Here is a 26,913-nt window from a genome sequence, read left to right on the forward strand (position 1 = left end):
GTTAAATTCTGATTCTTGTAAATACACAACACAATCACTAGATATAGCTGATCTTCTTATTCTAGTAGATCTCCTAAGGTTTTTTGGTTGATCAACAATTTATGGTTGTTCTTAATTAACAACTTGATCTACTGGATTTTCATCAGTGATTTGTGGAACTTCAGTAACTGGTTGTCTAACACCCATTTGGTCTTGAGGGGTGTGAATAACGACCAATCTGTCATTTGAATAAGATGGTTGTGTATTAATGTGATCTTTCTCAAAAACTACGTCATTTGAATGATCACTCCTACTAATCAAATCATTCTCAAGAAATTTTGCATTTTTTGATTCCACAATTCTAGTGTTGTGAGATGGACAATAGAATCTGTACCCTTTGGATTTTTCGGCATACCCAATGACATATCCACTTATGGTTCTTGGGTTCAGTTTATTTTCATGTGGGTTGTAACTCTTATTTCTGAAGGACAACCTCAAACGCGTATATGTTGCAAACTTGGTTTTCAACCTTTTAATTAACTCAAATGGCGTTTTTGGGACAACCTTAGTTGGAACTCAGTTTAATATATACACAGCTGTCTTGAGAGTTTCAGTCCACAAGGATTTAGGAAGTTTGGAGCTACTTAACATGCTCCTCATCATGTCCAATAATGTTCGGTTTCTCCTCTCAGCTACATCATTTTGGTCCGGAGAACCAAGCATAGTATATTGGGCAACAATCCCATGTTCCTGGAGAAACTTCGCAAATGGACCAGGTTCTTGTCTATTCTCAGTGTATCTACCGTAATATTCTCCAACTCTATCTGTTCTCACAATCTTAATATGTTTTCCACATTGCTTCTCAACTTCAGCCTTAAAAACCTTAAAGGCTTCAAGTGCTTCGTTTTTGTTATAAAGCATGTAGATATACATGTATTGTGAGTAATCATCAATTAAAGAGATGAAGTATTTCGGACTTTGCATGTCCATATATGGACAACAAATATCTGAATATATGATTTCTAATATTTATGTACTCCTCTTGACACCCTTTTTAGACTTATTGGTCTGCTTTCCCTTAATACAGTCCACACAAGTCTCAAAATCTGTAAAATCTAAAGTACTGAGTACTTCATCATTTACTAATATTTTAATTCTCTCTATGGAGATGTGTCCCAATCTCATGTGCAATAATATAGAGGAATCTTCATTTATAACTCATCTTTTAATACCTCCTTGAATATGCATAGTGGTGTTATTATTTTGTAAAGAAATAGAGAAAATACCATCAACCATTGTACCATTTCCAATAAGATTTGATTTATAAAACAAATTTATTGATTTATCCAAAAACTAAAATGAATAACAAAGGGGTACAAGTTTTGAAACTGAAATTAAATTCCTAGAAAAACTAGGAACATAAAAGGTCTTTTCCAATTTTAAAATATAACCACTATTCAACACTAGGCAGCAAGTCCCAATAGCCTCCACATGCAAAGAAATCTTGTTTCCTGAATAGATGTTCCGCTCGTTTCCTTGAGGTTTCCTTAGGTTTTGCATACCCTGCAAGGTATTTGTAACATGGATTGTAGAACCAGAATCAATCCACCATGTGTTATAAATCATGTCAACTATATTAGATTCATAACAGACAAATGAAGTAGGAATACATTTTTTTTCAAGTCAATCCTTAAATTTATTGCAATCATTCTTCATGTGTCCCGACTTTTTACAGAAGAAACACTTGGATTCTTTCTTGATGTCAGGTTGGGGTGGAATTTTTCTTTCACTTTTTCCTTGACTTTGTCTTGCTTCTTATACTTTCCTTGTGTAGTCATAAATACATTATCACTCGTTTCCATTAACAACCTTCCTTCCTTTTGAACACACATGGTCATTAATTCATTGATTGATCATTTATCCTTATGTGTGTTGTAAGAAATTTTGAAGGGTCCATATTATTGTGAAAGAGTGCATAAAATGTAGTGCACAAGAAAAGTCTCAGACATTTCCACTTCAAGTGTCTTGAGCCGAGCTGCTATGTCCCGTATTTTCATTATGTGCTCTCGCACACCTCTCACACTGGTGAGCCTTAATGAAGAGAATTCCATAATTAGAGTGCTTGCAAGTGCCTTATCTGAAGACTGAAACTGTTCATCAATAGCTTTTAGTAATTCTTTGACATTATTATGCTGGTCGATAGAACCACGCATACCAGCAGAGATTTTGCTCTTTATGAACATTACGCAGAGTCGATTAGATCGTTCCCTTTTTTCATAAAGATCAACATCATCCGGAATGCTGTTTTCAGTAATAGCAGATGGTTCGTCTTTCCTATAGCATAATCAATATCCATCCACCCCAATTGAAGAAGAATTCTTTCTTTCCATATTTTATAGTTATCGCCCTTTAGTTCAGGAATGTAACATTTCATATCAGAAAAACTCACATGTTGCATAACTGCACAAAATATCATATGCTTAAAATTTTTGAGACAATATCATGTTTTACCAATGTAATTCATGTTTTAAAAATCTAGAGACATAAAATTTGTCTGTGGGCTAAAATTTTAATTCAATAAGATTTTTCTGTAACTTTATGATAAAACTATCAAAATGTATTTTTTCTTAACTCATGTGGGTAAATTAAAAAAAATATAATTTGATATTTTAACCTAATTAGTTATATAAATATAATAAAAATCTATGTGGGGTAAAATTTTATTATGTTTATATAATTAATTACAATTGATGTCCATTATGTGATCCAAATCCACTTAATGCATAATTTTTCATAATTAAGGATGATGTGGCTATTCCTCAATTATTTAAAATTATACGGTTCACCGGACAAAATTTTTTGCTTTACTTTAAAACTTTATATAATAATTATTTAGTAACATAATCAATATTTTCAAAGAATGCTTCCAGGAAAGATAGGTAGTGCTAAGACCCTTTAAATACCAAACTCCTAGTTAGAACAACATTCCTCAGGGAGATCAATGGCTAGTCAAGGCAGCTTAAACCGGTCTATGAAGAACTGCCTCGGATCATGTTTTCTCATGTCACCTTATAATTATTATTCACTTTAATTATCCACATTTATATGAATCTTTATAAGCCAAATTTTTTTTATTAAATAACTTTATATTCACATTTTTACTTAATATGAACAAATACGTTCCCCATCAGTTTTTCTCTTCAATCAGAGTAGTGGTAAAGTGAGGATCACATTTACGTGAAAATGTAGACTCCTCATCAGTTTTTCTCTTCAATCAGAGTAGTGATAAAGTGAGGATAATTTGTTCATTTTTGAACATCTGAAATATTTTATTTTATAATATTATATTCACATCTTACTTGATATATTAATTTCAAATTATAAACAACTTAATATAATTTAATATGAACATAATGTGAATATTGATGTACCAATTATTTTTCAATATTATTTGCATTTTAAATTTCAAGAATAAATGCAAACATAATATTAAATTTTCATGTACACATCAAACACTTATCCATAATATTTGACATCATATCTAACATGCAAAAATAATTTCTAAACATGTCTTAAAAATTACGTCGATCTTTGGAATTATTTTAATGTGTACAAATTATTTAACCAAATGCTATATGTATACCGAATTATAAATATAACTTAATAACACATTAATTATTATCTATTTATTTATTATTATTGTTATTATTTTTATTTTAAAAACAATAATAATAATGTTAGGAAAAAAAACTCCATCATTACCGACAATGTCACAAAAAATACTTACCGACAATTGCAAGCAAATATCAAATTTTGTGGGACCCACACATTTATTTGATAATTCAAAGTGTCTTTTTTATTATTATTATTTTTTAAAAAAATTAATTAATTAAGCGGGATCCACGTCAATTTGTGACATTGTCATTATTGTTATTATTTTTATTTTAAAAACAATAATAATAATGTTAGAGAAAAAAATCCATCATTACCGACAATGTCACAAATTGACGTGGGTCCCGCTTAATAAATTAATTTTTTTTTAAAAAAATAATAATAAATAAATAAAAACAACCGACACTTTGGAAACAATTTTAAAAACGTGTGGGCTCTTTTCTTTAATTCAATACACTGCATGTGATACAATTGATTAATCTCATTCAATTGCATCCTTCTTTAAGCTGCTTTCTTCTACAATTCCTTCGTAAATGTTTTGCTCTAAAAAAAAATTCTCTCATCTCGAAAAAAAATTTCAGAAAACAAATCTACAATTTTTGAGATTTCAAAGAAGAACTTCAAACTCCGATAGAGAACACAATTCAAAGGTAAGTATCTTAATATTATTACGTCCGATCTTTAAATTTCAAGTTTCTTACGTAAATTCTCAAAAGCAAAATTTTCAAGGCAGAGGTATCACGGCTTTGATATCAAATGTTAGAGATTTTTCCAAACATCATGTTTTCACGTATATATAAACATGATAAATAATATGGGGAAGTGAATCGAGCGTTACCTCCGGCCATTGAAAATTTGTAAATTCTATGTCTTTCCTCCGATTGAAGCCTTCTAAACACTCCACTCTCTCTATAGATGGTGTATTATTCTGTATGAGATTGTGTGTTTAGGGACCTCAAACACTTGTATATATAGGCGTCTCATACCATCAATGAGTTAATACGGGATCACAAGATTCAAAAGAAAAATTGTTTACGCATCTCAATTTTTCTAAAGTTGAGGGTGCATACGCAAAATTTTTCAAAAGGTGTGTGCAATAGCCGTCGCCATTGTTGACACACGTTTTTAATTTTTTTTGTTTGAATTTTCATTCTAATATGTGTCATAATTTCTTACATCGTCAGCAAAGTATTTTCACTTGTATGTAATTTAAGAAAAAATAATTCATAATAATGATTCAATTTCAATCTAAAGATTGGTCAGCAAAGTATTACAATTACTTCCAGAGAGCTTCAAAATCAAGATTTGTGCAATTGATGAAGCACGTGATACAACTCAGCTCGCACAAGATGACTTTATTAGTTCTCTTCGTACTTTTGAGATGAATATGGACTTACAAAAGGAGGACAAAAGTATGCTTCCCAAATTTCTAACGATTACTACAACGATCTCCTTCAATTGTCACAAGAAATCAATGAGTAGGACTTATGTGAAGACTCTAACTCATTAATCAAGAAGAAGTTTGGAGATTATTTGAAAAATATTAGAGACAAAAGAAAGTTGAACAATAATCTAAGTTCCCAAGTCTAACTGCTTCTGAAAAATCTCAAAGGTTTTAATTCATCCAAGGACAATTTCGACGGAGAAATAAAGGTAAAAATTAATCTGATCCTGAGAAGTTTGATTATGTGTAATGTAGAGGGTACACTGATTTTGGACATTATGTGAATGAATGTGTGAATAGATTTCGTAAAAATAAAAGGCCAAATGTCTCCTTAAAAAATGAGAAATAGAATGAAGAGCAAAAATCCAATAAAGAAGAAGTTACACTTCCTTGATTGGACTCTTGGAAGAAAGACGTTGGTTGTAAGTCAATCCATTGGGTGTTGCCTCTTGTGTTGCAACACTTGGCTGGAACATCACTCAAAAATCACTCTACTTCAATGCTACAACTCTTGGAATATCAAGTGATCAGGAAGATTTGAAAGTTGATGACGAAGAAATCACCCAGGAGAGTGTTTAGAAATTGTATGAGGAGTAGTTGTATGTTTATCGGATCATGAGAAATAAATTGAACACAGCTCTCTCAAAGAAAAAAACTGAGTTAAAGGGTGATGTGGCCAAATTTGAGATAATCCTAAGCAACAAAGATTTGGGATTGTGCAAGATCAAAGGCAGACTTGAAACAATAACCCAAACTTTTGCTAAGTTTAACACAAGCACAACCAAGCTTAACAATATATTGATGGTGAAAAAGGATAGTAAGGCTGGTCTAGGTTTCAACAACACTTTGTTTGAAGTTAGAGAATCATCAAAACTAACTGTACTTATGAGAGAAAGTAGTAACACGACAAGTACACCTAGAGTCACTCCTACGGCCAAAATCTTCAACTCAAAGAAGCAAGTTTCCACTCAGAAGCCGAAGAAAAGGATGCGCCATTTTTTTGCCATTATTTTCACAAACCTGGTCATATCAAACTGTACTGTTTTAAGTCGAGACAAGAATACATATACTTGAAATCCAATCAGATGTTGTCCAAAGTGTCCGTTATTTATATCACTATATTTTACATGTTGATTGAGGTATAAATATTGAGATTGAACATGGTTTTTATATTGTCCATGGTTTATTGAGAATCAATAGGTGTTTAAATAGTGATAGTAAGATGTGTAGGTAGAAGTAGTGTAATGAAGTTGGTAGGAAATGAGAAGAAAATATGGTAGTACTTACGAGTTTTAGCATAATCATTTGAATATTGATCCAAATTGTGTGAGGCCATAACCATTAGAAAGTTAAGATATAATGCTACAACTTTCATGTTTTGGGTTTTGTCCAAATCATTGTAGAAGACAAGCCAAAAGTGCCCCGAAGTGTGTAGTGTATACCGTCATTCCCTCACTGACATATGTTAGGAGAATAAGCATCACATTTTACTCAGACCTCCAAATGACATGCCTTTAGTTGGAGATTCAAGCCAAGACATAGGGCAACAACTTTCATGTTTACTACTTCTTTAAATTATGAAGAGAAGAGCTGTTTCTGGAGCGATCTTTGATGAAGCAGTGCGCAGAGGCAGAACGTGTGGCGCCCGAGCGGTAGAAAATGACCGCCCGAGCGCCGGTGCACTTCAAGTCTCGCATTTTACAGAAATTTCCGCGCCCGGAAGGTAGAAAATGACCGCCCGAGCGCCGCCTTATATATAAGAAGATAAGTTTCAACTTTTCCAAGCAATTTTCACCATTTCACAATCCTTAAATAGTAAGACTCGAGAGAAAACCTAGGAATCTTCCTCCAAATGCTTTCTTCTTCATTCCTTTCATCATTTTGAAGTTAGAACTTAGTTCTCCATCTCAAGAACTCCCTAAGGATGTAAGTTTTCTTCTCTTTTAGTTGTTCTACAAGTAAAGGAGTAGCTTTCACCTATTAGAGACATAGTGACTGAACTATTGGTTTATTGACAGCATAGGACTGATAAACATTGTCTCAAACCAGTGTTCTTACGCTTGGACTGTAAGTTGGAGTGTTCTTGAAGTAATACATGAGTAATATTATGATTTCAAATGTTTCTCATTGATTATTGCTATATGTACATTGTTAGTATGTTTATTAATGAAAACATAGCACCATATTCCATTGTTATGTATTAAATATGAAAGGAACTCATGAATATTGAAGATGGGTGCTATGTCATGAACATGAACATGAACATGAAAAGAAAAGGACTGATTTTTACATGATATAGAGCTTGTTGACATCATGGGTGGTTTTAAGTCCACCAAACCTATTGATGCAAACGTGGTTGATCAAGCACCAAAGAAAGCATGGGAGTCGTTGGAGTTGCCCGAAGGACCTATAACGAGGGGACGAAGTAAGAAGTTTAAAGATGCACTTCAAGGACTCATGATGAGCTATCAAGGAAGTCCTACAAGTTGGATGTCGAAATTAGAGGAGGTTGGGAATCATGGGAATAATATTGGAGGTTTTTGGAATGTTATTCAAGTGCAATTGCCGAAGGTGGAGCGCACCCGCGCCAGTTCAGGGACTGCACTCGCGGTCCATGATAATCAAATTTAAGAGAATATTTCCGAAGCTATACCGCACCCGCGGTCAAGCAAGGATCGCACCCGCGGACGGCAAGCGCACCCGCGCTCCTACAATGACCGCACCCGCGGTCCTTTTATTCGAACTTAGCCGAAGCCACACCACACCCGCGGTCCAGTATGCAGCGCACCCGCAGTCTATTGTCAACTTTCGTGTCAAAGTTGCTAGTTATTTTCTTTAATGCTTTCTACACTACTTTTTATGGGTTTTATTAATTATATAATGCATTGTAATGACCAAAAACAAGATAATTGAAGATTGATATCAAATACATTGAGTTCTCTCAATTTTCAAAGCTTTTAGCTTTGTTCTTCACAAGAAGAAAACCAAATCAAACTTATCAAAGATTTTCATCTTTGTGGCGTTTGTCGATTGTTCTTCGCACGGATTGTCAAAACAAGTTCTTTGAAGGTTCGTTTGAAATTCAATTGTTTTATCGTTGATATTTGTTGCTAAGTTATAATCGCTTAGAGGTGAATATCACAAAAATCGTTACTTGTTTCAAAAGATCGGGACAAAATAATCGTTCCTTGTTTGTTATTGAATTGAGGGTGCGATTTATATATTCGTGCTTGCCTTTCATTCGTACGAGGATTCGTATCATTTGGTCTCAGAGCTTTGGGTCATTGAATTCAAGTAGGTAGCATTGTTGTTATTTTTCAGATCTGTCTCAAATTTCATTCTGTTTTCAGATCTGTGGTATCCTTTTTTTTCTATTGTCATATCTACCAAAAACAAAAACAAAAATTTGTTCTGTTTCAAGTTTTGTGTTATCCTTTGTTCTATTTTAAGATCTGCGTTTTTTCTATCATCTTTTGATAATCCAGAATTCCCGAAAAATTTGTTCTGTGTTATTTTGTCGTTCTTGTTTTTGTGCAATCCATGTGAAACAGTTGCAAGTGTTCACAAGTTGAATCTTGTTAGTTTGATAAAAAAAATAAATAATATATATATAAAGATTGAGCACACCTTTGAGACAACTATCAAATTCTAGTGAAAAATATTTGAGTGCGAGTGTTATTTCTTTGGAGTGATCGTGAGAATTTGGGTGAGGAAAATCTTTTATTTCTACTAACATTTTATTGCAGGTACAAAATCTGAAATTAAAATGGAGAGGGAAGTAGGAGAGAGTTCGAACCAAGGGTTATCTAAGGTTCAAATGGAGGCGTTATTTGGGCATTTTAGTAGAATGCTGAGGGCCGAGTTGGATCCTTTATATGAGAGGTTGGATAGGCTTGAAGTTAGTACGAGTGAAAATAAATCTAAGCCTAAAGGTTTGGGTAGAGTGGATGAAGAAGAGAATGATTATGATTTAGAAGGAGAAGATGAGAGCCAAAACGAGAATTGGGGTAGAAGCGGAAGAGGTAGAGGATTTGGTAGGGGAAGAAGAGAAGCCTTACGTGGTAGGTACGATGATGAGAATAAGGAAGATAATAACATAGGCAGCATTAAGATGAAAATTCCGTCGTTCCATGGTAAGTCGGATCCAGAGGCTTATTTAGAATGGGAAAAGCGAGTTGAATTTGTGTTTGATTGTCACCATTATTCCGAACAAAAGAAGGTTAGGTTGGCCGTGGTTGAATTTGTTGATTATGCACTTATTTGGTGGGATCAATTAGTGACCACTAAGAGAAGATGCAATGAGAGGCCTATAGAAACTTGGGCGGAGATGAAAAGCGTAATGAGGAAGAGGTTTGTACCAAATCACTACTATAGAGAAATGTTTAAGAAGTTACAAACTTTGAGACAAGGTGTGAAGAGTGTTGAGGACTACTATAAAGAATTGGAAGTAGTCATGATTAGAGCAAACATAGATGAGGATAGTGAGGCTACTATGGCTCGTTTTCTGTGTGGTTTGAACAGGGAAATTCAAGACCAAGTGGAGCTTAGACATTACTTGGATCTAGATGAAATGGTGCAAATGGCGATAAAAGTGGAGCAACAACTCAAAATGAGAGGAGTTGGTCGTACCACACAAACTGGGAATACATCAACACCTTGGCGTTCCAACGTTGTTAAACGTGAATAAAGCAAGGTAGTGGTCAAGCCCAAAGTTGACATTAAACAGGAGGCGCCTAAGCAGGGAATGCAAGGTAAACCTGAAACTCCTATTAATCGTTCTAGAGATATTAAATGTTTTAGGTGTCAAGGAGTTGGACATATTGCTAGCCAATGTCCCAATAAAAGGGTGATGGTGTTGAATAATTATGGGGAGTATGAATCTCATAGTGAGGGAGATGATGGAGAGGATGAAGATGAGATGCCTACATTAGAGGATCCTGATGAGGGATATGAAGGAGTTGTGGGTGAGGCATTAGTGACTAGGCGTATCATGAGTGCCCAAGTCAAAGAAGAGGAGACGAATCAGCGGGAAAACTTGTTCCATACTAGATGTTTTATCAGTGGCAAAGTTTGCAACGTTATTATAGATGGAGGAAGTTGTGCCAATGTTGCTAGTCTTGAGATGGTTGAAAAATTGAGCTTGCCTACTTTGAAACATCCTCAACCATATAGGCTACAGTGGTTGAACGACTGTGCTGAAGTGAAGGTGAACAAACAAGTTTTGGTTGCGTTTTCGATTGGGAAGTATGTTGATGAGGTATTGTGTGATGTGGTACCAATGCATGCTTGTCATATTTTGTTAGGAAGACCATGGCAATATAATAGGCAAGTGACACATGATGGGTTTAGAAATAAATATTCTTTTGTACTCAAGAAAGAACCCATTGTTTTACTTCCTTTGTCCCCAAAACAAGTGTTGGAGGACCAATTGAAAAAAAAGAAGAGAGATAAGGCCGAAAGAAAGAGTGAATTAAAAAGTGAGATGGCCTTTGAAAAGAAAAATGAAATGGCTAAAAACAAAAGTGATAAAAAAATTGAGATAGCCATACAAAAGAAAAATGAGGAAAAAAAAAAAATGAGAGGAAAGAGACCAAAAAGAAAATATATATGGTCCAAAAGAGTGACATGAAACAATTGTTGCACACGCATGATACACTTGTGTTGATTCTTTACAAAGAGATTTTCTTTAACACAAGTGATATAGCCGGAAATCTTCCGAGCATTGTTGTTTCCCTTTTGCAGGAGTTTGATGATATATTTTCGGAGGAGCTACCTCAAGGAATACCACCATCGAGGGGGATTGAGCACCAAATTGATTTTGTGCCCGGAAGTGCATTACCGAATCGTCCAGCGTATAGAAGCAATCCGGAGGAGACCAAGGAGCTTCAATGGCAGGTAAGTGAATTATTAGATAGGGGTTTCGTGCGTGAGTCCATGTCTCCTTGTGCTGTACCTGTTTTATTAGTTCCTAAGAAAGATGGCTCATGGCGTATGTGTGTAGATTGTAGGGCAATCAATAATATAACCATCAAATATAGGCATCCCATACCTAGACTAGATGATATGTTAGATGAATTGCATGGTGCTTGTATTTTTAGCAAGATTGACTTGAAAAGTGGTTATCACCAAATTAGGATGAGGGAAGGTGATGAGTGGAAAACGGTTTTTAAAACCAAGTACGGGTTATATGAGTGGATGGTCATGCCTTTTGGCTTAACTAACGCTCCTAGCACTTTTATGAGGTTAATGAACCATGTCTTACGTGCATACATAGGAAAATTTGTTCTTGTTTACTTTGATGATATCCTAGTATATAGCAAAGACTTGGATGGGCATGTTAATCACTTGAGACTTGTGCTAATCACACTAAGGGCTGAAAATTTATATGCTAATTTAAAGAAATGTGATTTTTGTACAAGCAAACTTGTCTTCCTTGGTTTTGTGGTAAGTTCGCAGGGGATACAAGTGGATGAGGACAAGGTAAGTGCTATTCGAGATTGGCCAACGCCTGCTTCTGTTGGTCAAGTTCGAAGCTTTCATGGTCTTGCAAGCTTCTATAGGAGGTTTGTAAAAGATTTTAGCACACTGGCGGCACCGATGACGGCGGTGATTAAGAAGAACGTTCCATTCCATTGGGGCGAAGAGCAAGAGAAGTCTTTTAATATTATTAAACAAAAGTTAATTAATGTGTCTTTACTTGTTTTGCCTGATTTTTCTAATACTTTTGAAATTGAATGTGACGTTTCAGGTGTAGGTATTGGTGGTGTTTTGATGCAAGGAGGACGCGTATTTTAGTGAGAAACTCAATGGAGCAGCGCTGAACTATCCAACGTATGACAAGGAGTTGTACGCGCTTGTGAGGACTTTGGAGGTGTGGCAACACTACTTGAGGCCAAAAGAGTTTGTGATTCACACGGATCATGAGTCTCTTAAGCACCTTAAGGGGCAGCAGAAGTTGAACAAGCGGCATGCCAAGTGGGTTGCATTCATAGGTACATTTCCCTACATCATCAAGTACAAACAAGGTAAGAAAAATATAGTGGCTGACGCATTATCACGGAGGTATGTACTAATCTCTACTTTGGAGTCTAAAGTTTTGGGGTTTGAGCATGTGAAGGAATTATATGTGTTAGATGAGGATTTTAAGAATGTATTTGAAACATATATGCATGGTCCACATGACAAATTTTATTTGCATCATGGTTTCTTGTTTAAAGAAGATAGGTTGTGCGTCCCTAGATCATCCATTCGTGAATTACTTGTTAGGGAGGCACATGGGGGTGGCTTAATGGGCATTTTGGTGTGGCTAAAACTTTAAGTGCATTGCATGAACATTTCTATTGGCCACACATGAAACGTGACGTTGAGCGTGTTTGTGATAAGTGCATTACTTGTAGACAAGCTAAATCTAAAACACAACCACATGGCTTGTATACACCACTTCCCGTCCCTAGTGAACCTTGGGTTGATATTTCTATGGACTTTGTTTTGGGGTTGCCTAGGACAAAGAAGGGGAGGGATTCTATATTTGTTGTTGTGGATAGATTTTCTAAGATGGATCATTTTATTGCTTGTCATAAAACTGATGATGCATCTCACATTGCGGATCTATTCTTTAGAGAAGTCATTAGGTTGCATGGCATGCCTAGGACTATTGTTTCGGACCGTGATGTTAAATGCTTGAGTTATTTTTGGAAAACGTTATGGGCTAAACTTGGCACAAAATTGTTGTTTTCTACTACATGTCATCCTCAAACGGATGTGCAAACTGAAGTTGTCAATAGAACTTTAGGAACACTTTTGCGTGCTATTCTTAAAAAGAACTTGAAGAATTGAGAGGATTGTTTACCATTTGTTGAGTTTGCTTATAATCGTAGTGTGCATTCTACTACGAATTATTCACCATTTGAAATTGTATATGGTTTTAATCTTTTGACTCCGTTGGATTTGATGTCTTTACCTGTGAGTGAAAGGTTGAATATGGATGGCAAGAAGAAAGCTGAATTCGTTAGAAGTTTGCATGAGAAGGTCACAAGGATAACATCGAGAAAAAGAATTTACAATACACGAAGCAAGCCAACAAGGGAAGGAAAAAGATGGTTTTTGAAAAGGGAGATTGGGTGTGGTTGCACTTAAGGAAGGAAAGATTTCCAGAAAAGCGACGTTCAAAACTCTTACCTAGGGGTGATGGACCATTTCAAGTGCTTGAAAAGATCAACGACAATGCCTACAAATTAGACCTACCAGGTGAGTATAATGTCAGTTCTACTTTAAATGTTAGTGATCTTTCGTTGTTTGATGTAGGAGATGATCAAGATTGAGGACAAATCCTTTTCAAGAAGGGGAGAATGATGCAAACGTGGTTGATCAAGCACCAAAGAAAGCATGGGAGTCGTTGGAGTTGCCCGAAGGACCTATAACGAGGGGACGAAGTAAGAAGTTTAAAGATGCACTTCAAGGACTCATGATGAGCTATCAAGGAAGTCCTACAAGTTGGATGTCTAAATTAGATGAGGTTGGGAATCATGGGAATAATATTGGAGGTTTTTGGAATGTTATTCAAGTGCAATTGCCGAAGGTGGAGCGCACCCGCGCCAGTTCAGGGACTGCACTCGCGGTCCATGATAATCAAATTTAAGAGAATATTGCCGAAGCTATACCGCACCCGCGGTCAAGCAAGGATCGCACCCGCGGACGGCAAGCGCACCCGCGCTCCTACAATGACCGCACCCGCGGTCCTTTTATTCGAACTTATCCGAAGCCACACCGCACCCGCGGTCCAGTATGCAGCGCACCCGCGGTCTACTGTCAACTTCCGTGTCAAAGTTGCTAGTTATCTTCTTTAATGCTTTCTACACTACTTTTTATGGGTTTTATTAATTATATAATGCATTGTAATGACCAAAAACGAGATAATTGAAGATTGATATCAAATACATTGAGTTCTCTCAATTTTCAAAGCTTTTAGCTTTGTTCTTCACAAGAAGAAAACCAAATCAAACTTATCAAAGATTTTCATCTTTGTGGCGTTTGTCGATTGTTCTTCGCACGGATTGTCAAAACAAGTTCTTTGAAGGTTCGTTTGAAATTCAATTGTTTTATCGTTGATATTTGTTGCTAAGTTATAATCGCTTAGAGGTGAATATCACAAAAATCGTTACTTGTTTCAAAAGATCGGGACAAAATAATCGTTCCTTGTTTGTTATTGAATTGAGGGTGCGATTTATATATTCGTGCTTGCCTTTCATTCGTACGAGGATTCGTATCACCTATTGGCTAATATATGTTCATGGGGAGTGGGGTTGCCAAAGGTTGCTCCCTGACGTCCAACACAGTAGTAGCTATATAATAAAGCAAGCAAGGTAGTACACGTCAACTAATGACGCTCAAGTACAGAAATGAACATTAATATATGCTATGATATGACATGGTTTAAAGATTAATTGTTGTCACGACTTGATATGTATGTTCCTTCGATGCACAAAACTTTCAACAAAGGAACTTCGGCGAAGAAAAATTGGGTACATAAGGATGAAATTAATTTCCATGTTATTTATAACTATCTGAGAACTAAAATTGCAGTTCTCTGATACTTTAGTAGTAAAAGCTCTAGTCTCATGGCAGGTTCAAGAGAATATCTTACTGACTATGTCGAACAAAAGAGTGGAAGATTAACATATGAAGGTGGTGAAAAAGGAAGGATAATTGGAAAAAGAACACATAATTTAAAAAGACTGGACGTCACAATATACTTCATGTCAAGGGACTTAATTCAAATCTACTAAATATTAGTCAATTGTGTGATGATAATTTATGTTAAGTGTGATAAAAAAAACACGTGAATTTTTTATATGGCTAACACTTGTGTCATGAGATTTACAAGATCTGCAGATAATTGCTATTAATTAGGAAAAGAACTTATAAGCAAACATACAAAAGCAAGTGAACTTGATCTATGACATCAAAATTTGGGGGTACTGCAAACTTCAGGACATTGAAGAACCTTACTAAGTATGATGTTGTACGAAGTATACCAAATTTATCATCAGGGTTAACATATGTTTGCGGAGCTTGTCAAAAGAAGAAGCAAACTCGGGTGTAAAACCCCGTGTTTCAACACTTTGGCGCAACACGGTACCTTAAGCTACTACATATGGATCTCATGGGTCCAATGGAAGTGAAAAGTTAAGGAGGTAAAAAATATTCTTTTGTTTGCATCAATGATTTTTCACGATTCACATGAGTAAGCTTTCTTAGAACAAAATCAAACTCTTTCATTGCTTTTAAAAGTTAACTTGCAAAAATTAATAACCTGCATAACTTGAGGATAAGAAAATTCAGAGGTGACCATGGTAACGAGTTTGAGAACTCTCTTCTTTCGTCATTGTGTGATAAGAAGGGTATAACTCATGAGTTCTCTGCCTCAAATACTCCAAAAAAATTATATTGGCGAAAGAAAAATCGTACCTTGCAAAAGATAGTTATGGTGATGCTGAGTTTAAATAATATTTCAAAATGGTTTTGAGCTAAGGCTTAAACACTGCATGTCATATGGTAAAGATATCAAATCTTAAATATTTTCATGTTTTGGATGCATATGCTATCTTTAAAATGATAGAGATCAACTATTAAAGTTTTATTCCAAGAGTGATAAATGTCTATTTCTTGGATATTCTACAAATAGTCGTGTCTATCAAATGTTTAATTTAAGAACTAGGACGATCATGAAATCCATTAATGTTATATTTGATGATTTTGTTGACCACTCTTCCACCACATTGTCACCGCAACACCGTCGAATTTCTGAAATTCCAATGATCTAAGCTCGATGAAATTTTCATTTAGATCTTTTGTATGATCTATATGAGGAACAAGGTTTCTGACAGTGGACTTGATTAGGAGATTTAAGAAAGTTTGTTTGGAAATACATGAAAAACTATCTCTGGTTAAAATCCGGAATAGTTTGGTATCCAGTGTTTAGAACACAAAGGTAAATATTCTATACGTCCTATGAATGATTTAAAATCATACAACACTTAAGGAAAGTTTTGAACGCCAAAACTAAAATTTTACAAAAAGGTAAATATTATATATGCCCTATGAATGATTTAAAATCATACAACACCTAAGGAAAGTTTTGAACACCAAAACTAAAATTTTAAAAAATTTCGCTGCGTCTTGGGTGCTAGAAAACGGTACTCTAACACACATTATTTTTTCTCTAATTGATTTATAGGATCCTTGAGTTTCAAGGATTCATGAGAGACATTGATGAGTAACTGATCTGCTAAAGATTTCCCTGCCTTGTTCAAAGGTAATTGGAAGATGATTTTCCCTGGTCTGAGTCACATGTTTCCCCAGATGTCGGCGCCACGGCCTTATCATCTGACTTCATACTGATCATTCCAGTACATCTCTATACCCAGATTGATTTTTCTCTCAAATAAAATGTCCTGACCAAAGAGATAATTGCTCATTATGAAACCCAAGTGGCAGAATATTGCCTCCTTTTGGATTTCGTTGTCCATTCTGGACAAAAAGATTGAGATTGGAGTGGTTAAAAAACTTCGGAAGCAGGACTATCAGGAACAAAAGAAAGTGACAACACTAAAGAAGAAATTGTTAACACTGAGAGATATCAGTGATTACATTTTATCTGCTCTAAGTTTGTTTAGTTTTAAGCTCTTTTTATGTTTCTTAAGTTCTTGTTAATTCATTAGATGTTAAGGTGTTTTAAATGCTATGCTCTAATTTAGTATTAAGTTATAAATGTTTTTGCCCTCGTGTTATCAACACTGCTAATAACATCCAAGCTGACATGATAAAATTCAAGGGGATATATGTTTTCAAATTCAGGAAAATTTAAATGGAGTTGCATTAATATACGTAAACTTGTTTGTGCTTATTTTGTCCAGGAAAGCAAAAAAAGTGGAGATCGAAAGGAAACGTGACTTGCATTGCAAGACACAATTCCTTAAAATCATTTTTTCCTTTTAAATGAGATTGTACACTAAAGGTTGTCGTTCTGGAATATTGAGTTTCATAAACTCTAGATTTGATATTTAATCCTAAAAAGAGTTTGTTTCCTAATGAAACATTACTTTACTTATCTTGTAGAAATCTATTCAAGGAATCTTATTAAGATTAACACAAGTCTCTATATATTGAAGAATAATTGTTGCACAATGAACGAGCGAGATACAAAAGAATAGAGATAAAGTTCGGGAGAATTTTCTGAAGAACTCGCAAAGATGAAGCATCGATGTTTCACTTTGATGTCATGACATGTTGGAGACACTTGAAAACAACACCCGTACATAATGTTTATTGAAGAATTCTTTGTTCCAAATCTCAGCTATATTGATTTGCATTCTTGTGTTTTGGTTATTTTGGTTATTTATATTTTAGGATGCGATTTACTTTTTTAACTTGTCAATGAAGATAATTTTTCATTTATTCACCAGTATTGATTTTGTAAACTCGATTTCTTTTCTAATGATTATTTTGCTCTGAGGTATCGCACAAGTGTGTTCACTTGTTCATAATTATCTTTGTGCTATTTCTAATCAAGTTATTTACCTTTGTTATATTATTATGTTGTATGTTATCACGATCCGTTACAACATTCGAAACAACACTTATATTTGATATACGCAATCTTTACTATTATGTTAAAAAAAAATTATTTCACTAATAAGGACCCCGCCTCTCAACCACATTTGTTACCTTGGATTGTGTCTTGTCGCAACCACACATTTTATTGAATCTTGGAACAAGTTTCCTTCTCCTTTTTGTACAGTAGGAATCACAATAAAAGTTGTATTTGGATTTAATCCACCACCTAAAGGCGGAAATCAACAGTAGACGACGGCCATAAAACGAAGATTTCAATGGCTTGGTTAATTTGAAAAAATTGCAAATTATGCGGGGACGAACTAATTTTTAAATATATTTTTGTATAAATGCAATTTTCTCACTATATTTTCATTTTCTTTTCCGGGGAAATGATAAAAGAAAAAATTGAAAGTATCAAAGAAAAGAACCAAATCTAAAAAATATTTCACTAGTTTTTGTAGGGGCCGCGCGAACGCAGGCCCCCTCTATCACAAATTATGATGTAGGTTCGACCACTTGAGCCGACCTTAGGCAGACACCCCTCCCAAGTGCAATGAAGGTCGCCGACCTAGGCCATGGACCTTGTTGATCATCCATCGACCCCATCCAGGTAAGTATGGAATAAGACGCACTACCATTGGTTTATATACGAATATGTTCTTTCTTAACTATGTTCCCCAGCGATGTGGGATATTAAATCCTGCTTAGATCAATGCAAGAAAATGTAGCGACAACTCCAAAACATGGATCCTTCAGTTTTCCAAAAGTTCACCTTCAAGGCTATCCAATTTTAGTTTTATTGTCATCTTTAAGAGGTCCTAAAATTAGAGACAATATAAGTTCGGGGTCGACCGATCTCCGTCTCATGGACATCGAACCGTCAATTTTTTTATTCGTATGGAGTCCAAAAAATTTGCCTAATATTAGGGAAATTTGATTTTTTCTTCAAAATGTGAAAAATAATAAATTTATTGCATATGATATTTTTAATTAGATTTGTGGTTTTTATTCAACTGACCTCCGATTCAGTTGTTTTGTTTCAATCGTAAAATAAGTAACTCTTAAATATACCGAAACATGAACATTCAACTTCAGTTGTTAATAGTTCTTGAATAATTATGATTAAATTTGTCAATATCATTAAATATTAAAAAAACTTGAAATTAATTTTTAAAAATATATCCATTATAATAATTATTGCTTCGATTTCATCTTAACTTAAAAGAAACAAATATATTAAAGTAAAATTTGCAAATGCTTAACAAAAGTGATTATTAAATATATTTTTTTATAAAGTTGCACAACTTTGTAAAGAGAAAGTTCATAATATTTTTTTAACCATTTGCAAACATTTATCGTTTCCTTTGTGTATATATATTTTTTTTAAAAAAACTTGTTATTAAACACCATATAAATATATATATATATAGAGTCTTGTTACCATGCACCCCTTGGGTGCAGGGTAACATGGGCACCTGCACAGCTGGGCGCCCAGCTGTAATCTTTTTTTTTTATTTAATTTGTTTTTAAATTAAGTTAAAAACAAAAATGGAAGAAAATGAAAGATAACCCACCTACCACAAGAAATTTGTACGCCCAAATTTCTTTCCACATACCAGAGGAAAATGAAAGATATAAACCCCACAGTAAGAAGCTTCAATTTAGCGTAATTCTGGAGATCTCGTGCTGGCTATTTCCGGTCATCTTAAATTGTTAAACCTAAAAAATCGACCATACAATAAATTTCGATTTTTATGATTCGGTTTAAACGATTTTTCGGTCGGTTCCAATTTTGTTTATGACAATTTTGGTTTTACCGTTAGGTTTTCGGTTTTCAATTTAAAAATTGTAAAAACAGAAAGGACCGTTTTATATATAATAAATAATAAAATAGTCAAAAATATTTTTTATATAGGTTTTTTTGCCTTTTTTTTTATCTCTTCACACCTCCAAGCCACGCGTCTCAAGGTGTTTCCTAATTTTTAAGCACTTGTTTCTATTCGAAACATTTATGAGATGATATTGACTTAATGAAGAATATTAAATGCATGTTTTGTAAGATAAATTACTTCATTGATGTTTGTTATGGATTATGATCTTTATTTTATTTGTTTTAAATTGTTTATTTTATTTTATTATGAAAACTTTGATATTTTTAGATATTTTAAAAGAGTATTAAAGTTTTTACATGTAATTTATTATTTATGAGGCCCAATTATTATAAATACTAGTAAAAGATGCACATGCATTGCATGTGTTATTATTATTTTTAATTTGATTAAATAAAATTAAATAATTAACACGAAATTATTTTCGATTTAGAAAAGTTGTTCGATTTAAAAGGAAAATTTTGTTTTGAATTTTTTATATTTAAAATATGGAGTGATTTGAAAAGGTTTTTAGTAGAGTAAGAAGGGTAATTATGGAATTAAATATTTTGGTGTCCTCAGATGTAGTTATTCTAAGGCCCTCACACTTAATATAATAGTATAGATAAATAAATTATCAAACAATATTGATTAATTTAAAACTGCAGCAAAAATAATTTAAAATACTTAAAATGGACCTCAAACCTATAAAAATTTCGACACGATCAATCTGTAAATAAGACGTTAAAATTTTAAAATATATGTAAAAAAATGATTCAAGGAGAATGATGTTGTATTAATAGATAATCAAACATAAGTATCAGCCAAACAAAATCAACAGTCGGTCAAATAAAGATGGTAAGGCGCAAAACAACATAAACAAAATATAAACAAACTACAACTACTCCAAATATTCATACAAATACACGGTGCATCTCTCGTGACAAATAGACTCTGACATAAAACTAACAATACTCCAATACACACACACTCTCTCCAAATGGGAGACTCCAAATCTGACGACCAAGAAATCCAACCTTATTAACAAGCTCTATCGGCGGACCCTCCGCCTGGTGCTACAAAACTACTTGAGTAGCATATCATGGTGCCCAACAACAACCATAATAGCCCCCCTCCAAGTATAAAATAATGATGTTAGGATTCTGATATGAAATAATTAAACAACATCAACAATAATCATAGATTATACCTAATCATATAACAAAATGAAATATGCAATGCATGAACACGACACGATAACAACGGGAATACTGATCGAGCTACAACGTACATGAGAGCTACATCTTCATGAAACTAAACCATCGTGTCGTAATATCATGATGCTGACACAAACATCCACGACATTACCCTCTCGTCGCGATGGTAATACAAGAATCCACGACTCGGCGTTCAACAACTGATAACGATACAACAATAAGGCACAATAACGAATAACATATGATGTCAAGATTTCAAGTGTATATCACAAAGAAAATGTACCTAGAAATAGAAAATCATAATTTCGGTCTCAGTGATAACTCGAATCGAAATCTTCCACTGATTCCAAAATAATAATCAATCTCGTGTGCCTGGAATACAATAAAAGAGGAAAAACGAGCAACAATAATGATAGGGCTCAACATGCATGTCATCATATCATGCGCTATAATAAATGCAATAAGTATGTCACATAAATGAAAATATAAATCAGCGAAACATTTAATAATCCACAAAACTCATACAATTCACATGATCATGTAAACGACATAAAATATTCATAAAATAAAATTTATGGGTTATCATCGAATGTTACCGAACTGTAACATATATCTATCCTCTTGAACAATGGTAAAACGATAACTTTTATCTCTCCGGCCTAACAATGATAAAATAAATAATAAATATAATAATTCCACAATTAATCAAAGGGCGACGGGCTGCAAGGATTAGGGTTTGGGCTTTTCTTCTTCTTTCTTAAATTGGGGTTTGTAGTTTACACTTTTGTGTTATTTTAAATTTATATGTATTTTGTATCGTTTATAGATCTCCGATATTGAAAATATATATAATCAACACGTTTTCTAATTTTACTTGACATAAATAATTATTTTACTTTAATAACTCAATAATTATTCTAATTATACTAAATTACTAGATAATTAATTTCAGGATCTTATATTTCTCCATCCCTTGAACAAATTTCGTCCTCGAAATTTCTTTTTACACACATGAATCTTACACATGATACGGATACAAAAATCCAACATTAAAAATCAAACATATATGGATAAGATATTCTCATCTTCTCCTCTATCTACCAAGTTGATTATTCGACCATATGCCTCGACCACTAAACTCGAACAAGTGGTATAACTTTGTTGCAAATAACTTTATATTTGCGGTCAAGAATGCAAACAGGATACCCGTATGAGATGAGATTTTCAGTAACACAAAATCTCTACTTTAAACTCTAGATGTTGATGACGCTCATTAGATAGTTAGTTTGGCAATCCTGAGAAACTTTCATTCTTCGACAAATCAACTGAACTTTTTCATGTTTTCTTTTTTCTTTAATTGAAATTGAATGGATGTATGTATATGTGTGTATTGTATTTAATTAATAATAATAATAATTGTGTCAATTCATCTTCGTTTTGTATTTATATTCGTGTGTTATTTTAACTTTATATGTATATTATATAGTTTATAAATCTCCGATATTCAAAATTCATATAATCAACACACTTTCTAATTTTATTTGGCATAAAGAATTATTTTACTTTAATAATTCAATAATTATTCTAATTATGTCAAATTATCATATAATTAATTTCAGGTTCTTAATTAGATCATTAGTAAAATATACAACTTGATATATAACTAAATTTATTTCACACCATATTGTAAATAAATTGAATCAGACCGAAAGAAAATAGTTTGGTTTCGGATTAATAAATTAAAAAATCGAAAGCCGAAAAACCGAGTTGTAATTTATTAAGACCGAACCAAACTGACTGTTTGCACACTCCTAATCTTTACTTTTTGTAGTATAAATTGGAAATAATATGCAATTCTATTATTAGTTTTCTAAAATAAGTCATATTTAGTTTTATTTACTCCAATTTTTCTGATTAAATTTCACCAATATCCTTCCGTATAAAAGCTCGTGAAAATAAAAAAATTAAAAAGTATTCATTAACTTCCTAGATACAGTTCTGTACAGTCCATCCATAGTTGTGTACAGAAATACATAAGACCTATTTAAGGGAAGGCCCAGCCCTAATTGATTGATGATTTTTAACATGAAAATATTTATATTTATATTGAGGTTCCTCGTTCAAGTCTAGATATATGAGATAGTATGGTACCTACGATTTTTGTACCTAACGCATACTTGGTCACCCGATGCTATGGAGGGTCCCACTCCAGTATCCGCTTTGATTCATGCAAAGTACTCGCAGAGCGATTGAGTCCAATATTTTCTCTCAATCTGCTCAACGAGGAAAGAAGCATCGTCGTCGAGCTGGCGAGAGAGATCCTCTATAAGTCTCTATACGTAACCCCAATCGGGCTTACAGCTCTCAACTAACATCCATCTTACCATACCAATCTGATAACAGCTCACCAGAAAACCTTCCGGAAAGCCTAACCAGACTGAGAAAGGCATAGGTTTTTTTTTCCTGGAGAGAGGGTGAAAAGAATGTGCCGAAACCAGTGACGATTGGTTATTGGCGCAAGGCTTTTTCTGCGAATAGAAGTTCAAGGTGGAGAATTTGATATCTAATGGCTGCTTTTAGACCCCTTTTTTTCTATTATGTAGTAAACGAGTCTTACCACTCAGCTCTTCCACCTTGCTTTCCTGATTCCGATTAGATAGTGGATGAAAGCTTCTGTGATCCCCGATTCCATTACCGTCTTCTCTAGTGGGACTTCGTCTCACTCAGAAGGGATAGATCGAATCTAAGGCTTTCAGCCCTCAACTTGCTCTTTTGGTTGCTTCTTTAATAAGAAAGTCAGACATCAAGATCAAGCTTTGATTTCCCCTTGCTTTCTTTGATGATTTCAGGGCAATTCAAGTATCTGTATACTCTATCGCATACGTACTGGGGCATTCACCTCTCCCTACCCCAATGAAGTGGTCGAGTGGAATTGAATTCCGCCCCCGGCTAGCCTAGATAGTGGTCCCTTTGATCGCTAATCCAGTCTCTACTGGTCTGGCTACTAATGTAAATCAAAACACGAGTTTAGGGCACCCTAACGGTGGGACACGACATGGAGATTCAATAATCTTTATCTCTTTAACCTCTTTCCCTCATTACTGGAGCGAGTGTTCGGGCAGGTGGAGTGATGGCAGGATTCTTTTCTCATAGACCGTAACCGTCATGGATTCTCCTTCTGGTAAAGACAGAGAAGTTGCGAGACTGGTAGAAAGATAGGGGAGTAAAGGTGCGAGAAAAAAGCTTTTTCGAAAATCGGATTCTAATGAAAGTCTTACTAGCATTGGCTTAAGTAGAAAACTTGTCCTATCCTATAATTAGGAAGCATCTGACTTGCTATGCATGAAGTCCCAGTCACACAGGAAAGTGCGCTAACATGCTAACAGCTTCGAATTCGATAGCACTAGCCATTTTATCTTCTCTAGAGGATTCTAAACCTTCCCCAGAATTCTAATTCCTTAGCTAATACTGATTGATTCACCGCATCTTCTCGTTCATTACATTAGGAGATCTAACCAAGCACTCGAAATGCGACATTGACTAAAGAAGGTAGACAAAAAGGCAAACTAGAGAAAAAGCCAAGCTGACTGAATTGAATCTTTCAGTGGAATTGGGGCTTACCAACTATCATATCCTCTCTCTTTCAAGCACAGTTGAATGAAACGTCTTTTTAATAGATATTCCTATCAACATGAGGGCTGCTTGCTTCACCACCCCATAAGGCTAGGGACTGCACACTACAGAGATCTCTTCTCCTGTCTATGGGTTGGCAGAACGACCTGTGGATCAGATCGGTTTTAGAGAGAGAATTTATCCTAGTGCCTTGCTTGGGGCGAAGCACGGATCGGATCATCTTGAGTTTTGGTTCAAGAGAAAGTCTTTCTTCCCCGCCCGCCTTAAATCATGGGTATGGAGCCAGCCTCGCTTCACAGCGTGGGGGAAGATCGGTTGAGAATCCCCCGAGGTTTGGTGACCATACTAGCGGCATGCAGGCCTAATTTAACACCGTTTCACGGGTTACCCTCAATAACATATCCGTCTTATCTGAACCCCTCTGGTATGGGAAAAATGCTTGCTTCACAGGTATTTCCAGAATGTAGGGAGTCACCCCCTACAGACAAGCTATCGCAGGGCGCTCGTCCAACGCCCACCAAGCAAGTTAACCATAACTCCAAGTCTTGTCTTGAAAACAACCTCTCTGTGCCGTTAGTGCAACATTTCTCTAGTGTACCTTTGGGGTAGTGGTAACGGGCTCCAGAGCATACCGGTATTCAGTTTCTCTTATCACCGTAGTCATTTCAGAACCAGTTCTTTCTCAACCTGAACAAATAGATAAGACTAGGAAATGACCCCTCTTCAAGCTCTTCCCCGGAAGGAACACCCAGATAGACTTGCTTACCCCCTGCTAGGGAACCCGTGCTGGAGCAATGTAACTGGACTAGAAAAAAGATATATTTCCACTTAGCTATTACTTGAAAGAGTCATTTCTTTTTTTTTAGAAGGTGAAGCTGAGTCTATTATTGATATTGGATTTCCTTATGTTAATTCAATTCATTAAAAACCGGCTCCAGCTGGACTAGGGTTGCCACTAACAGATCCATCAAGATGGATTTTTACCCAATCATCATGTTGGGGAGTCCAATGGACCAGGACTTTTTCTTTGCTGTGGTTAGATATTTGCTTCTGATTGGCGCTATGGGCTTCGTTCGCCCTTCTCATGATTTCCAAAGTGGGCTTGGACGGCCTGGTCCAACTGGGCTCATGTTCCGCCTTATTTCGTAAAGCCCATATAGTATGGACGGCTATTGCAAATAGAAGGCGCCAGTCTATAGACCTTGGTCCCTAACTCATTTGCAAGAACTGCCAAGGGCTTTGAAGAAGGTTTTTGGGTGAAGCCCCTTTTCCAGTCGTCCTTTAACGGTATCCGCTTATCCTATTTTTTTTAGTTATTGGGATGTATCCCACTAAGATTCCGCTCATAACCATGAGTGGGACTTTCTTCTAGAAAGAATGTGTGGTAAGTAAAAGAAGCAGTTACTCTTTAGCTTTTTTAAGCTATTTCATCCGAACTGTTTATTCGTGGAGTGCGGTCGTTCTATTCATAACCACGAATGGAATTCGATTGTCCAAATCGCGTGTGTTTAGCAAAATACAATGTATTGAAAGAATCAAAAAAACAAGAGCAAATCCGACGATTAGCCTTTTGATAGTGGATGTAGTGGCATCATACTTAGGATGAGAGGGCACACGTCAACCCGAAAGCCAAGGGGTCTTTGATTAAAGAGAAGTCTCAAACCTGATGATTCAATAAGAGAACATGGTTCTTCCTGTAAATCCCTTCTTTTTCTTTCAAAAAGGTGTAACCGATGACTATCCTTTCTCAATTCCGTACTTGATTGCTAGTGTTTCCGGGTACCATTCCACTAGTGGATCGGAAGGAAGTAGGAGTGAAATAGTCTCACCGAAATGGACGTGTTAAGGACGCGTGTCTCCGTCCCAAAACTAGATGTCTATTCCGGGCATTATGATAAAAAAAAGATGTGAATCTGAGCAAGACTAAATCTTCCCGTTTTCGGGCAGAATCTACTTCAAGTAATGCGTTTTCACCTCTTTGGTCGCCTCATTTAGTCATAGCTAAGAGGGACCGGACCATACGTCCCCCAATTCGAACAAAAGATTGTTGTTGCTAAATCGCATAACTGAACGAAAGCTCATCAGTCTTTTCTTCGCGAGAAGCTCTTAATCAGCCGTGGACCGGCCCAGGCACCTGTGGGCGCTGCTAGGTCATCTTTGGCATCTGGTAAATTGACTTCATAGCCGGGGATGCATCAACGAGGATATTGATTCCCAGCGTTTGCGCTTTTTAAACCCGAATGGCCTTTAACTCGAGCTCGAGTAAGGACTTAAGGCATTGAAGGACATGAAAGCCGCTCTCTCTCATAAAGAAAGAAGAGCTAAACCTTTTCCTGAACGTGAAAAGAAATATCTTCGAATATCAAATCCAAAAAGAAGGCTTCGAGCTGAGTTAGCAGCAATCTCCTCCCGGGGAAGTAGATCACGCACTCAAATACGAATCCCGAGTCGCATCAAAGGCTTGACCCTCTAATTTCTTTATTGA

The 26,913-nt window shown here is 35.2% G+C and overlaps 1 non-coding gene across 1 annotated transcript; it reads right to left on the minus strand.

The window, feature by feature from the left end:
• Positions 1-18,167: 18,167 nt before the first annotated feature.
• Positions 18,168-18,328, minus strand: LOC142550351 (U1 spliceosomal RNA). Its single transcript, XR_012821315.1, has one exon. It is a non-coding gene; the product is annotated as a U1 spliceosomal RNA (small nuclear RNA).
• Between the last annotated feature and the right edge of the window lie 8,585 nt (positions 18,329-26,913).

This window comes from Primulina tabacum, chromosome 6, assembly GCF_025594145.1.
Source record: "Primulina tabacum isolate GXHZ01 chromosome 6, ASM2559414v2, whole genome shotgun sequence".
Lineage (NCBI taxonomy): Eukaryota > Viridiplantae > Streptophyta > Magnoliopsida > Lamiales > Gesneriaceae > Primulina > Primulina tabacum.